Source organism: Myotis lucifugus, unplaced genomic scaffold (genome assembly GCF_000147115.1).
Source record: "Myotis lucifugus unplaced genomic scaffold, Myoluc2.0 scaffold_24, whole genome shotgun sequence".
NCBI classification, from domain to species: domain Eukaryota; kingdom Metazoa; phylum Chordata; class Mammalia; order Chiroptera; family Vespertilionidae; genus Myotis; species Myotis lucifugus.
The window spans coordinates 5,252,119-5,265,207 of NW_005871072.1; the positions used below are offsets into that span (position 1 = coordinate 5,252,119).

Here is a 13,089-nt window from a genome sequence, read left to right on the forward strand (position 1 = left end):
TAAGGTTTCAAATCTGTTAGTAATCTAGAAGGCCGTTTTTAGGTGCTGAGTGCATGTCATATGTATTCATCTAAATAATTATAATTTCAACTGTAAAAATAACATTTATCATTAGAGGAAAATTCATGAATTTGAGGTCTTTACTTTCTTACATCTTTTTCTTTTTTAATATCTGAAAACAATGCTTCCGAATAATGTCATCCCCTATAATGAAAGAAGACACATATACAAAATGTTTACCTGTTTATCAGTGTGTAACTTAAAGATGGGAAACAGTGTAATAAATGTTGGCTATTCTCCCAGTTCAGCATAAAGAAAATCTATTAATTTACATTTATATAATGTTGAATATTTGCAATTAAAACATTAAAAATAGGTGCTGTCATAATGACAATACTTGTAAGATAAAAATGATAACATGGAAACATTTTAAAACTTGTTTTGTAGTTCATCCTTAAATCACAAACACAAATAATGTTTACAGATAGAAAATTGAAAGTATTCCCAAACAGAATATGGCATTAATCATAAAAACTCTTCTGTAATAATTGTGTGAACACTCTCAACTTTTCACAAAGGTTATTTATGGTTTATACAACTCCGTACTCCTCATATCCCTGTCCCAATGGATTGTAGATGCACAAGAACTAAATAAACTCAAAGAACTTACTTTTCACCAGGAAGGTTTCTAAGGATCTTTTCTTGAAGTAGGGGCTCTTAAAAAGAGAATTCATATTAGTACCTTTTTTTTTCCCCCAGAGATATCACCCAAGTTGGTGCCAGTGCCTATATCTCATGTCTGTATTGCCAGAAGTAATAGAACTATGACTAGTCTCACTTGTAGGCCAGATATTGTCACTATCATAATCTTAGGGTTCTACCTGAAAATCTATGTGAATAATCAACTAACATTTCTTCTTTCCAATCATACCCAGTTCTCTGAAGTACCAACCTCGCCTGCATGCCCACAACACACTAACAATGAGCACTTGGTAGAAGAATTTCTATTATACCTCTAGAAATGTGATTCTTTCTAATTCTTAGTCACCTGGGTAGAGAATATATTAAAGGGTAGACATTTGAATCATCTTTCTACTCCCCAAACCAACCCAATTCTGGCCACTAATATATTCCTGAAAGACATCCTATTTATTTTCAAGTTTGTGTATTTAAAATACATTGCCATAGGTATTTAATTTTGAGATAAACTGTATGTTTCAGCTAATATTGATCATATAGTAAGTAGTTACTAAAGCAACAATATTCTAGTTTTTGTTTGTTTTTACCTTGGTAAGATACAAGCATCACATTGTCCATTCTTCAGTATATATTCTCATGGTAAACCTTGAATAGTACACAAACATTATTCTGGTGCCTGAAAAATAGCCATAAAATATGCTGTGATTTATGTTAACTTAAGAAAATATGCACTCTGGTCAGCCAAGAACATTTCTAAATAAGATATTCTTAATTGGAGTCACCTCAGTCAGGCATACCCAGTGCCAGCAGCGAACAGAGCCAGGTGGCGGAGCTCTCAGAGAGGTCCCCGGCTGCCACCCAGGACCCTTTTCAGCACCCTCAGTGATGCCTCTTCACCATGTCTCGGCCCAGTGTGGCCTCCTCATACCCAGTCCAAGGGGGCTTGTCTGAGTCCCCTCCCCTGGCCTGAGCCCCCATGGCGGGCACGGCGGCAGCGGGCTGGCGGCGGCCACAGCTGGTGAGCATGCAGGAGCACATGGCCATCGATGTGAACCCGGGACCCATCCAGCCCATCCCCCTCATTTCTGACTACTTCCCGCATTTCTACCTCTTTGCTGAGCCTGCCCGGGGTGCCCCAGGCCCACACCCTGCAGTGTCTCCCGCCAGCTCTGCACCCCAGCCGCAGCCAGACCCAGAGCCAGAGGGAGACTCAGAGGACAGCGCTACCCTGGGCACCCTCGAGATCACACTTCTTTTTGATGCGGACAACAGTGCCCTGCACTTCACGGCTCACTGTGCCAAGGGCCTCAAGCCACCAGCCTCAGGCTCCCTGGACACCTATGTCAGGGCCAATCTGCTGCCAGGGGCCAGCAAGGCCAGCCAGCTGAGGACACGCACAGTTCGGGGCACAAGAGGGCCTGTCTGGGAAGAGACGCTCACTTACCACGGCTTCACCCACCAGGATGCTGGGCACAAGACCCTGCGGTTGTGTGTGTGTGAGGAACCATGGCTGCGGCCACAGCTGTGGCCACAGCGGCGGCGAGTGCCTCCCCTGGGGGAGCTGCGGGTGCCCCTGAGGAAGTTGGTGCCCAACCGAGCCAGGAGCTTCAGTGTGTGTCTGGAGAAGCGGAGGCTGACCAAGAGGCCGGAGCACCTGGACACATCCCGGGGCATGTCCCTGTATGAGGTGCGTGGGACAGTGGAACTGAGCAGGAGGTGAAGGGGACAGGCCTGGGGTACTCAGGCATCAGGCAGGTGGGGAGGTGGGCCTGGAGACACTGAGGCCAACCCCCCTATGTTCTGCGAGTGCTTGGAGCCCTGGGGGGCAGCCAGGCCAGAGAATGTGTGAGGGACTGGGATACGCACAGCCCACAGGGGCAGAGACCCAGGCCACCTGGAGGCAGGTGCTGAAACTGATGGGGTTTGTCTGTGGCCAGAGCAGCTGGGAGGGCAGGAGAGAATGGACAGGTGGGGCTCACTGTCTGCTCCCAGGGGTCAACATGGGTGCCACTCCTGGGGCTGGTAGCCTGCCGGAAGCCGGTCCACCCTTGCTGCTTGACACAGTCGCTGCAGGGAAGAAACATCTGCACAGCTTATGTTTCAAGGCACCTGGCGTATATGGCATATGTTTGCTCCCCCTCTTAAGGCTGTGTTTTAAACAGGAATACCTCCCTGAGAAAGGCTGTTTCCCCAGGTGAGGATTTTTCCCTGGAGTTAGGGAGGGAATAAAACCCCTTAACTAAGTGCCAGGCAGGTAGTTAATCACTTTAACTACGAACAATCACGCTTAAGCTACATAATCTTTACTCCCTGGAATGGAGATAAGAAACGCCCTAACCTTTGGAATAGAAATGGATAGGATTAAAATCAACTGGTATAAATACAGATGTAACAAGACCATAAAACACAGAAACTGGCTGGAGACCCTGGCTAGAGAACCTGGCTAGAGACCCTGGCTAAGCGGATCAACTGAAAGCTGCTGTCTGTGTCCTTCCTTCTTTGCAGACTCCTCCACACCTTTGGGAACCCCTGGGCCTGCTGGGGCTGGACCCCAAAAGAGGGCGCCCAAACAGGGTTCCCCTAGGAGCTGGAGCCGCCTGCGCCCGCGCCCTTGTGTGCATGTGGAGAAAGAGGCTCCTGAGGCGGCTGGAAGTGGACAGAGATCACCCGTGAGAAGGCGGCGTTGCGTACCGGGGTCTCCCCCCGCCCGTGTGGTCCCCCAACACCCCTCCTCGGTCAGCACGTGGTGAGGCCGGAGCCGGAGAGAGGAAGCGCGGTCCGGAGGGAGGCAGGTGTAGAGAGCGGCTGCAGCTGCGGCCCGGTGCGATGTCAGAGCCAACACCGGCCGAGGCCGGTCCCGCGGGGGCCCGGGAGGACACCTGTCGGGATTATCAGTCATCCCTCGAAGACCTGACCTTCAATAGCAAACCGCACATCAATATGCTGACCATGGTAGCTGAGGAGAACCTGCCCTTCGCCAAGGAGATCGTCTCTCTCATCGAGGCCCAAATCGCCAAGGCTCCTTCCTCAGAGAAGCTTCCTGTTCTGTACCTTATGGATTCTATTGTGAAAAACGTTGGGCGAGAGTATCTCGCTGCTTTTACTACAAATCTAGTTGCAACATTTATTTGTGTGTTTGAAAAGGTGGATGCAAATACTAGAAAAAGTCTATTTAAATTACGTTCCACATGGGATGAGATATTCCCATTGAAGAAACTTTATGCCCTGGATGTCAGAGTCAATTCATTAGATCCTGCTTGGCCTATTCGACCTCTACCCCCCAATGGGAATACATCTAGCATCCATGTGACTCCTACATTTCTAAATAAATCGCCTGAAGAGCCTTCAGCTGGAAAGATTCGCCACTCTGGATGTAAGCAGTCACATATGGAAGGCTTTATGCCACCTTCCAGGGAAGAAAGAAATGCTAAGAGAAGCGCTGAACAGGATGTTTGGGATCCAAAGCGAATAAAAAAGACTGAAGAGGAACGACCGCAAGAAACTACCAGTCAGCCTGTGGGTGGGCTCAGGTTTGAGGGACATCGGGGTCAACCTGTGGGAAGTCTGAGGTTTGAGGGACCTCACGGTCAGCCTGTGGGTGGACTGAGGTTTGAAGGACAACATAATCCACTTGGTGGAAACCTTAGGTTTGAAGGTCCACATGGTCAACTAGGGGTTGGGATCAGGTTTGAGGGACCTTTAGTCCAACAAGGAGGTGGAATGAGGTTTGAGGGTCCTATACCAGGAGGTGGACTGAGACTTGAAGGGCCTCTGGGTCAAGGTGGTCCAAGATTAGAAGGTTATCACGCTTTCAGGTTTGATGGGCAGCCAGGTCAGCCATCACTCTTACCAAGATTTGATGGATTACATGGCCAACCAGGTCCTAGATTTGAAGGAACTGGTCAGCCAGGCCCACAGAGATTTGATGGATCACCTGGACAGCAGGTTCAACCAAGATTTAATGGTGTTCCTCAAAGATTTGATGGTCCACAGCACCAGCAAGCATCAAGGTTTGACGCTCCCCTTGGTCTTCAAGGCGCACGATTTGACAATCATCCTTCACAAAGGCTTGAATCCGTTTCTTTCCATCAGACTGGTCCATATCATGAGCCACCTGGCCATACTTTTAATGCCCCATCCCAAGGACTGCAATTCCAAAGACACAAACAAATATTTGATTCGCCTCAAGGACCCAATTTTAATGGACCACATGGCCCTGGGAACCAGAGTTTCTCAAATCCCCTTAGCAGAGCTTCTGGATACTCTTTTGATGAAAAGAATCTTCAAAGCCCTCAATGTGGAAACTTTGGCAACTTACCTGCTCCGAGAACAGTAGGAAACATTCAGGCATCTCCACAGGTTCTGACTGGCGTTGCTCAGCCAGTACCATTTGGCCAGGGACAACAATTTTTACCAGTTCATCCACCAAATCCTGGAGCATTTGTTCAGAATCCTTCAGGAGCTCTTCCTAAGGCATATCCCGATAATCACCTCAGTCAGGTGGATGTCAATGAATTATTTTCAAAACTGCTAAAAACAGGACTTCTCAAATTGTCCCAGCCTGATTCAGCGACAACACAAGTAAATGAAGTTGCTGCTCAGCCTCCCGCTGAAGAGGAGGAAGGTCAAAATGAAGATCGAGATGTTCCAGATCTTACCAATTTTACAACTGAAGAGTTAAAACAACGTTATGATAGTGTTATAAATCGACTGTACACTGGTATTCAGTGTTCCTCTTGTGGAATGAGGTTTACGACATCACAGGCAGGTGTATATGCAGATCACTTGGACGGGCATTATCGGCAAAATAGAACTGAAAAAGGCGCTAGCAGAAAGGTTACTCATAGACGTTGGTACAACAGTTCAACAGACTGGATAGAATGTGAGGGAACAACTGATTTGGAAGAATGTGCAAAGAGCCAGTTTTTTGAAAAGGTGCATGAAGAAGTTGTGCTCAAAACTCAGGAAGCTGCTAAAGAAAAGGAGTTCCGAAGTGTGCCGGCAGGGCCAGCTGGAGCAGTGGAGAGTTGTGAAATCTGTCAAGAACAATTTGAACAATACTGGGATGAAGAAGAGGAGGAGTGGCATTTAAAGAATGCCATTAGAGTGGATGGAGAGAGTTATCATCCATCATGTTATGAAGATGATCAAAATACATCTTCATTTGATTGTACACCATCTCCCAGCAAGACCCCATTTGAAAACCCTTGGAACATTATGTTGAGCACTGTCAAAAATGAATTGCAGGAACCCTGTGACAGTCCCAAAGTTAAGGAAGAACAAATTGATGCCCCACCAGCTTGTACAGAGGACAGCATAGCAATACCCGTTGAGTGGAGAAGAGCCTCTCGGAGCTGCTCCCGAGACGTGGGCTTTACCCATAGGAGGGGGGCGTGGGCACCTAGCGGGAGGCCATCAGCAAGGGCCCGGCCTGTCTGTGGCTCTCAACATCAGTCCCCTTCCTCTCCAGGCAAAGATGGGAACTGCCCAGTCACGTGGCCTGAGCAAGCCCCTCCCCTTCTTAGGTTCCGGAGGGTACAGGTGACCCATGCACCAGGTCCATTAAATGAAAACAGAAAATGATACAGTTGAGTCAGTTTAAATAAAATGAGAAAAGTATGTTCTTCTTTTTTTAAAAAGCTACTGTTTGGATCTAGGTGAAGAATTTTTTATGTAAAAAAAAAAAATTCTTAATTTACATTAAATTAAAAGAACAAAAACTTTCTCCAAAGCAGCAGTAAAATGTATACAAACATACATAAATAAAAAATGTGAACATTTCCATTGTCAACTCAACATTTCACCATGATATCTAATCAGGATCACAAAATTAATATTTCTAAATATTAATTCTTGCCCACCATATTCACATATTTTTCTTCTCCTCTATTCCCCATTTAATTTTTGCACTATTCTTGGCATAAAACAAGTAGAAAATTAATATTAGTGAATCTGTCTGTAGAGTGGTAGCAATTGGTATTATACTGCAAGTGAGTTTACAGTGTATTCATTGTTATTAAAAAAACTGCTGGGCCCTAACTGGTTTGGCTCAGTGGATGGAGCGCCGGCCTGCAGACTGAAAGGTCCCAGGTTCAATTCCGGTCAAGGGCATGTACCTTGGTTGTGGGCACATCCCCGGTAGGAGGTGTGCAGGAGGCAGCTGGTCGATGTTTCTCTCTCATCGATGTTTCTAACTCTCTATCCCTCTCCCTTCCTCTCTGTAAAAAAATCAATAAAATATATTAAAAAAAGATTCCAGTATTACTTTAACTCATAATTATTTCCCATCTGCTATGCACATTTTCAGTGCTGCTGTTAAAGTTCTGAAATGTCAAAATTCCTAACTCCATGTTACACTCTAATAGGTAAAAGCAGTTAGTCACATAAATATATAATATAATATCAGGTGCTGTTTTAATTTTTTTAATATACCAATGAAAGTGAAGATACATTTGAGAGGGAAGATGTCAGTTCTGCCCAGAATTGGTCAAGAAAGCATTCTAGAAGAGTATTATCATATCAAAAAGGCATTTAAGTGAAGAAAAGGGGGCTATTCCATGTAATTTTCTTAAGAGTTCTAATTACATAGAACAAAAATATTGAAGTTCCCAAGGAAGAAAATTGGAAATTTATAAAACTGAAGTGTATTTATGCAGGGTGATGTAGGAGAGTAGAGAGAATGTTGGAAGTGAAGTCAGAGCAGAAAGGAAGACATTTTAGAAGCTTGCCATAGTGAAATATTTTACCATTTTTTCATAACTGTGCTGGGAAGTCATTGGAAGGTTTTTTTTTGTTTTTTAGTTGTGTACTGGTACATGTATGGTTGGTTACACTCATTTAAAGCAAACGGAAGAGACTTAAGACTTTAATAGCTCTCACTTAGAATATTTAACATCCTATCTAATAAAAGAGTAATACGCAAATTAACCATCACTCCCTCACTCTGACACAAAGATGGTGGCGGCCATGGAGCTGGAGCGAGCAGGAGGCTTGGGTTGCCCCCGGCATGGAGGAAGCCAAGCTTCCCTGGCCGGCCCTGGGCTTCGCTCAAGGCTACAAAGTTTCAATTATAGAAGATAAATAAATCCCAGATACCTGCTTCCAGCCCGCGGGAGTGGCCAGCCTGAAAACGGCCATCAGCCCCTCACTCAGGTTGGCCAGGCACCCCAGCGGGACCCCCCCACACCCTGAAGGGTCTGTGGCCAGCCTGAAAACTGCCCTCAGCCCCTCATCCAGGCTGGCCACACTCCCATGGGTGAGGGTCCCCACTGGGGGACTTGACTAGCCTGCAAACAGCCACCAGCCCCTTACCCAGGCTGGCCAGGCACCCCAGTGGGGACCCCCACCCTGAAGGGGGTGTGGCCAGTCTGAAAACAGCCCTCGGCCCCTCACCCAGGCTGGCCAGGCACCCCAGTGGGACCACCACCCTGATCAGGGACACACTTCAGGGCAAACCAGCCTACCCCCACCCATGTACCAGGCCTCTATCCTATATAATAAAAGGGTAATATGCAAATTGACCCTAACAGCAGAACGACTGGGAATGACTGGTCACTATGACACACACTGACCACCAGGGGGCAGATGCTCAATGCAGGAGATGCCCCCTGGTGGTCAGTGTGCTCCCACAGGGGGAGCTCTGCTCAGCCACAAGCCAGGCTGATGGCTGCCAGCACAGCGGTGGTGGCGGAAGCCTCTCCCGCCTCCTCAGCAGCACTAAGAATGTCCAACTACAGCTTAGGCCTGTTCCCCGCTGGCAAGTGGACATCCCTCAAGGGCTCCTGGGCTGCCAGAGTGATGTCTGACTGCCCAGCTTAGGCCCGATCCCCTGGGGAGTGGGCCTAAGCCAGCAGGTGGACATCCCCTGAGGGGTCCCATACTGCGAGAGGGCACAGGCAGGGCTGAGGGACCCCCCCAAGTGCACAAATTTTTGTGCACCGGACCTCTAGTACATATATAATCAGTTTATTTCAGAGTGGGTATTTCACAATATGTTTAATTTTAGTTATTCTCCTAATCCTCTTAAATTATTTTGCCCTAAGATACTTATAAAAAGGCTTTATACTTAGTTTATAAAGCAGCATTAGAAAAAGGTGTTTTATATAATTTTAAACATTAATTAAACTTTTTAAGTTTTATGAATGAACCAAAAATTGGTTACATTTAAGTTATATGCAGCTATCATTGTTGTTGTTTTTTTTAACAAAAGTCTCATTTTTAAGGTTATTTTTTTATTGATATTTAAAGAGAGAAACACTGATGTGAAAGGGAAACATCAATGGGCTGCCTTGTGCACCTAACAAGTCCATAACCCAGGCCGTGCCCTGACCAGGAATCGAACTAGCAACCATTCAGTGCATGGGAGGATTCCCAACCGAGTCACACCAGCCAGGGAAGCTATCATTAAATTTTAATAATCTCCATAAATTAACTCACAGATCATATTCATTTAACAGATATTTATTTCCCTTCAATTTAGTGTAAGTACTGGGGATATATGGATATTGTGTTCCTAATGGATCTTAGAGTCTATTAGCCAGAAAATTCTAAAATTATAGTTTACAATGTTCTTTATCATTTCTAAAATTCATGTAAAATGCTGGAAGGCAGGGTGATTGACAAAATGAGAGATGAGATGTATAAATTAACTTATTAGGTTTGTTCTGGGTTGTGAGCTAATTTTATTAACATTTCTACATAATGGTTGCTTATTAAGTGAGTGACTTCAAACCACGATGGTGATATAGAAGGCTCTTGACTTTCCCTTCTCCCACAGGCGCACCAAATATACAGCTACATACTGAGCAATTCCATCTCAGAGAAATTTAAGTAAAGCTGACACATTCATATAGCTTAGGCAACTTAGAAAATGTCCACATTAAATAGGTAGCTAAGGCTGAGACACACTCTCCCCCTAAAACCCTCCCTAAGTATCGTGCCATACAATTAGGAGGAAACACCCAGATCTTAGTTTCTCTATGAGGAACAGAAACTATACACCCAGGGCCCCACCTTTTAAGGTTGAATCCTCTGGGTTGGGCATCCAAACTGCCTGTTCTGAAAGCTAACAGGGGTTGCATTCACGAGACCCACAAGACTATAACAGAAAAAGACATAGTTCTTCATGGGTACTCTCCACAGCCATGACTCAGTTCAGAGGGATATCACCTCACACATGTTATAATGTCTATTATCAAAAAGACAAGAGACCAGAAATGCTGGCAAGATGTGGGGGAGAGGGCACCCTTTCATACTGTTGGGGGGAGGGGATGTAAACTGGTAAAGCCAGTATGGAAAACAGGGATTCCTACCTTTCTGACAACATGGATGGACCTTAAAGGTATTATGCTAAGTGAATTTAATCAGACAAATACTGTATCCTCTCAGCCATATGTAGTATTGAAAGAAGCTGAACACATAGAAACACAGAGTAAAATAGTGTTTACCAGTGGCTGGGAAGTGCAAGAAATGGGCAGATGTTAGTGAAAGGGTATACATTTTCAGTTATAAGTGGAATAAAGTCTCAGGAACCATTGTTTAACTAATGATTATGTTTGATAATACTATATTATATAATTCAATCTTACTAAGAGGGTAGAACTCAAATGTTCTCATAAAAATAAATTAATATGTGAGATGGATGTGTTGACTCTATGGTGGGAATGTTTCCCCATGTACAGGTATATTAAATTAATACATTCTATACTTTATATTACAATTTTATTTCTCAAGTATACATCAATAAGGCTGAAAAATAACAATAAATGAGATATATATATAAATAGAATCAAATAAGAGCTATAAATTAATATATATTGCAATCTACTCTATGCCACAAAACATTAGTTTGATACTTAAAATGTGTTATTGCTTATCTGTATTCAGATTAATTTTTAACCCAAATCTCAATGAAAAGCATAGATATTATAACATTATTTTTAAATTGAATGCCTGATAATATAGATACAAATTTCTGTTTGATATATTCTGTAATCTATGAGAGACAATGTGATCTAAGACGAAGAGTTTTTTAGGCAACTATAGATTCCAATTTTGATTATCAATGAAAACTTTTTCAAATTACTTATATTAGAAATTCTCAGATATTTAGGTAATTATACTTAGTATTTTTTAATGTATTTTTATTAATTTCAGAGAGGAATGGAGAGGGAGAGAGAGATAGAAGCATCAATGATGAGAATCATTGGTTGGCCACTTCCTGCACGCCCCCTACTGGGGATAGAACCTGAAACCTGGGCATGTGCCCTGGCTGGGAATTGAACTGTGACCTCCTGGTTCATGGGTCGATGCCCTGGGCAATTGAGTATTAAATTATATAATCTGTTTAATAAATATAAATGATAATGTTATTGATTCATAAAGCACACATATATCCTCAATATCATGAAAACAACTTTTCATACTATGGCTCTACTCTTTGCAGTACAATTGCAATATTTCTGGTTCTATTTTTATAAACTAGAAACCCAGATTCAAATGGTGACCTCCTAGTTCAGTGGGTTCTCAACCTTCCTAATGCCGCGACCCTTTAATACAGTTCCTCATGTTGTGGTGACCCCCAATTTCATTGTTACAAATTGAACATAATTAAAGCATAGTGATTAATCACAAAAACAATGTGTAATTATATATGTGTTTTCTGATGGTCTTAGGCGATCCCTGTGAAAGGGTCGTTCGGGGTCGCGATCCACAGGTTGAGAACTGCTGTCCTAGTTCATAGGTCGACGCTCAACCACTGAGCAATGCCAGTCGGGCACTGCATACTTTTTAAAGAACCCAATGATCTAGTCATTTTAAAAGCAAGAATTATACTGTACAGAAATGATACTTCACATACTTGAAAAGTATCACCCAGTTAATTATTTTCTACAATTAACACCTATTGTTTCATTCTCCAATTCTGGATCCCATTTTGAGATTTGTCACTTTTTATTTTCCACATGGCCACATTCAATCTGCTTTCCTCTTTTTAGGAAACTGACACTACCTAAACTCTTTCTTTAGTTCTTTTCTAAAAGATAACCTGTGGACAAAAAATATTACCTCAAGAAGAAGGCTAGGGAGGGGGGAGCTGAGTGGAATGGGCAAAGGAGGGGACAATGGGGACATTTGTGATAGTGTCAACAATAAAAATAAAGTTAAGTAAAAGAAGACTATTATTGTGAGGCTTTCATCTGTATTCAATGCAAAAAGCAGTGCAGAGTCATCCAAAGTCAATCACAGCTGAGTCAGATTTTTTTAAAAAGGTGGTTATCATACTGAGCAAAACAATGAATTGTGCCAAAATGAATTGCTATGAGACTAATTGTATTTGGTACTAGTAAATTGTTTCTGCATAGGGATGCAGAGAAGAGTTCTAAAAATATTTTAAGTAAAGGAAGAAGCATTTAATTAGTTGTGTAGCCGCTAAAGATGACTATCATAATTATAATGATAAAATTTTATATGTGTCTTCATAGAGAATAATTTCTCTTTTTATACTATGAGATTTTTAATTAGTTTCTAATGCTCATATGAACGACTTTGATTCTACCAATAACAAAAATGAGTATAACAACACAGCAGAGTAGAAAACAATAATATAGCAGAGTAAAAAAACGCAAATATATTAGAGTTATAGAAAATTGAATTTTAATTTATCATGTGATTTTGGAAAAATGTAACTAAGCTTCATAAAGCTCAATTTACTCACGTAGAACATAATGATAAAAATATCTCATTTGTGAGGTTGTTGTGAAGACCATGTGAGATAATTTATAAAAACCATCAACCACTTTATTTTAAAGGAATCTTAATAAATAATACTTAATAAAATCATTATTTTTGTTATGCATGTGAGATACATTTTTCTTCAATAATTTATATTTTCTTTAATGTAGAAATGTATCCATGTTTAACAAATACATACAATCAATTTAGGCAAAGAGCCAAAAAAAAGGAAGAGAAAAGAAAAATAATTACAATTAATGCTAGAAATGGAAAGTATTCATGGTAAATCACAAATCTTAGGGTCATGCTGATTCTGACAAATTGCAAATAATGTGAGCACAGCTGTTGCAGAGCCAGGTTTTGTGTATTAGTACATGTGTGGGGAGGAGGTGAGAGAATGGATTACTGGTTGCAAGGTGTTAATATAGTTTTCCCATATCCTAGTCAAGAAAGAATCCTATATGATCCTAATATTTGACAATTTTTATTAATGTATCAGTTTGAGTGATATTCAAACTTGTAGTTGTATTTGCTCATCCTAGCAGTCCATTTTTGCAGATAAAAAGCTAAGAATTACAAGCCATTCTTTTTTTCTGAGGTGGGTTTCCTGTAGACAGCAGATATATGGGTCATGTTTTCTTATCCACTCAGTTACCCAAT

The 13,089-nt window shown here is 42.5% G+C and overlaps 2 pseudogenes; both read left to right on the forward strand.

Moving 5' to 3' along the window:
* The first annotated feature begins 1,675 nt into the window (after positions 1-1,675).
* On the forward strand, positions 1,676-2,419 carry LOC102430080 (annotated as a pseudogene).
* Positions 2,420-3,525: 1,106 nt separating this feature from the next.
* LOC102418317 lies at positions 3,526-6,265 on the forward strand (annotated as a pseudogene).
* Positions 6,266-13,089: the final 6,824 nt, after the last annotated feature.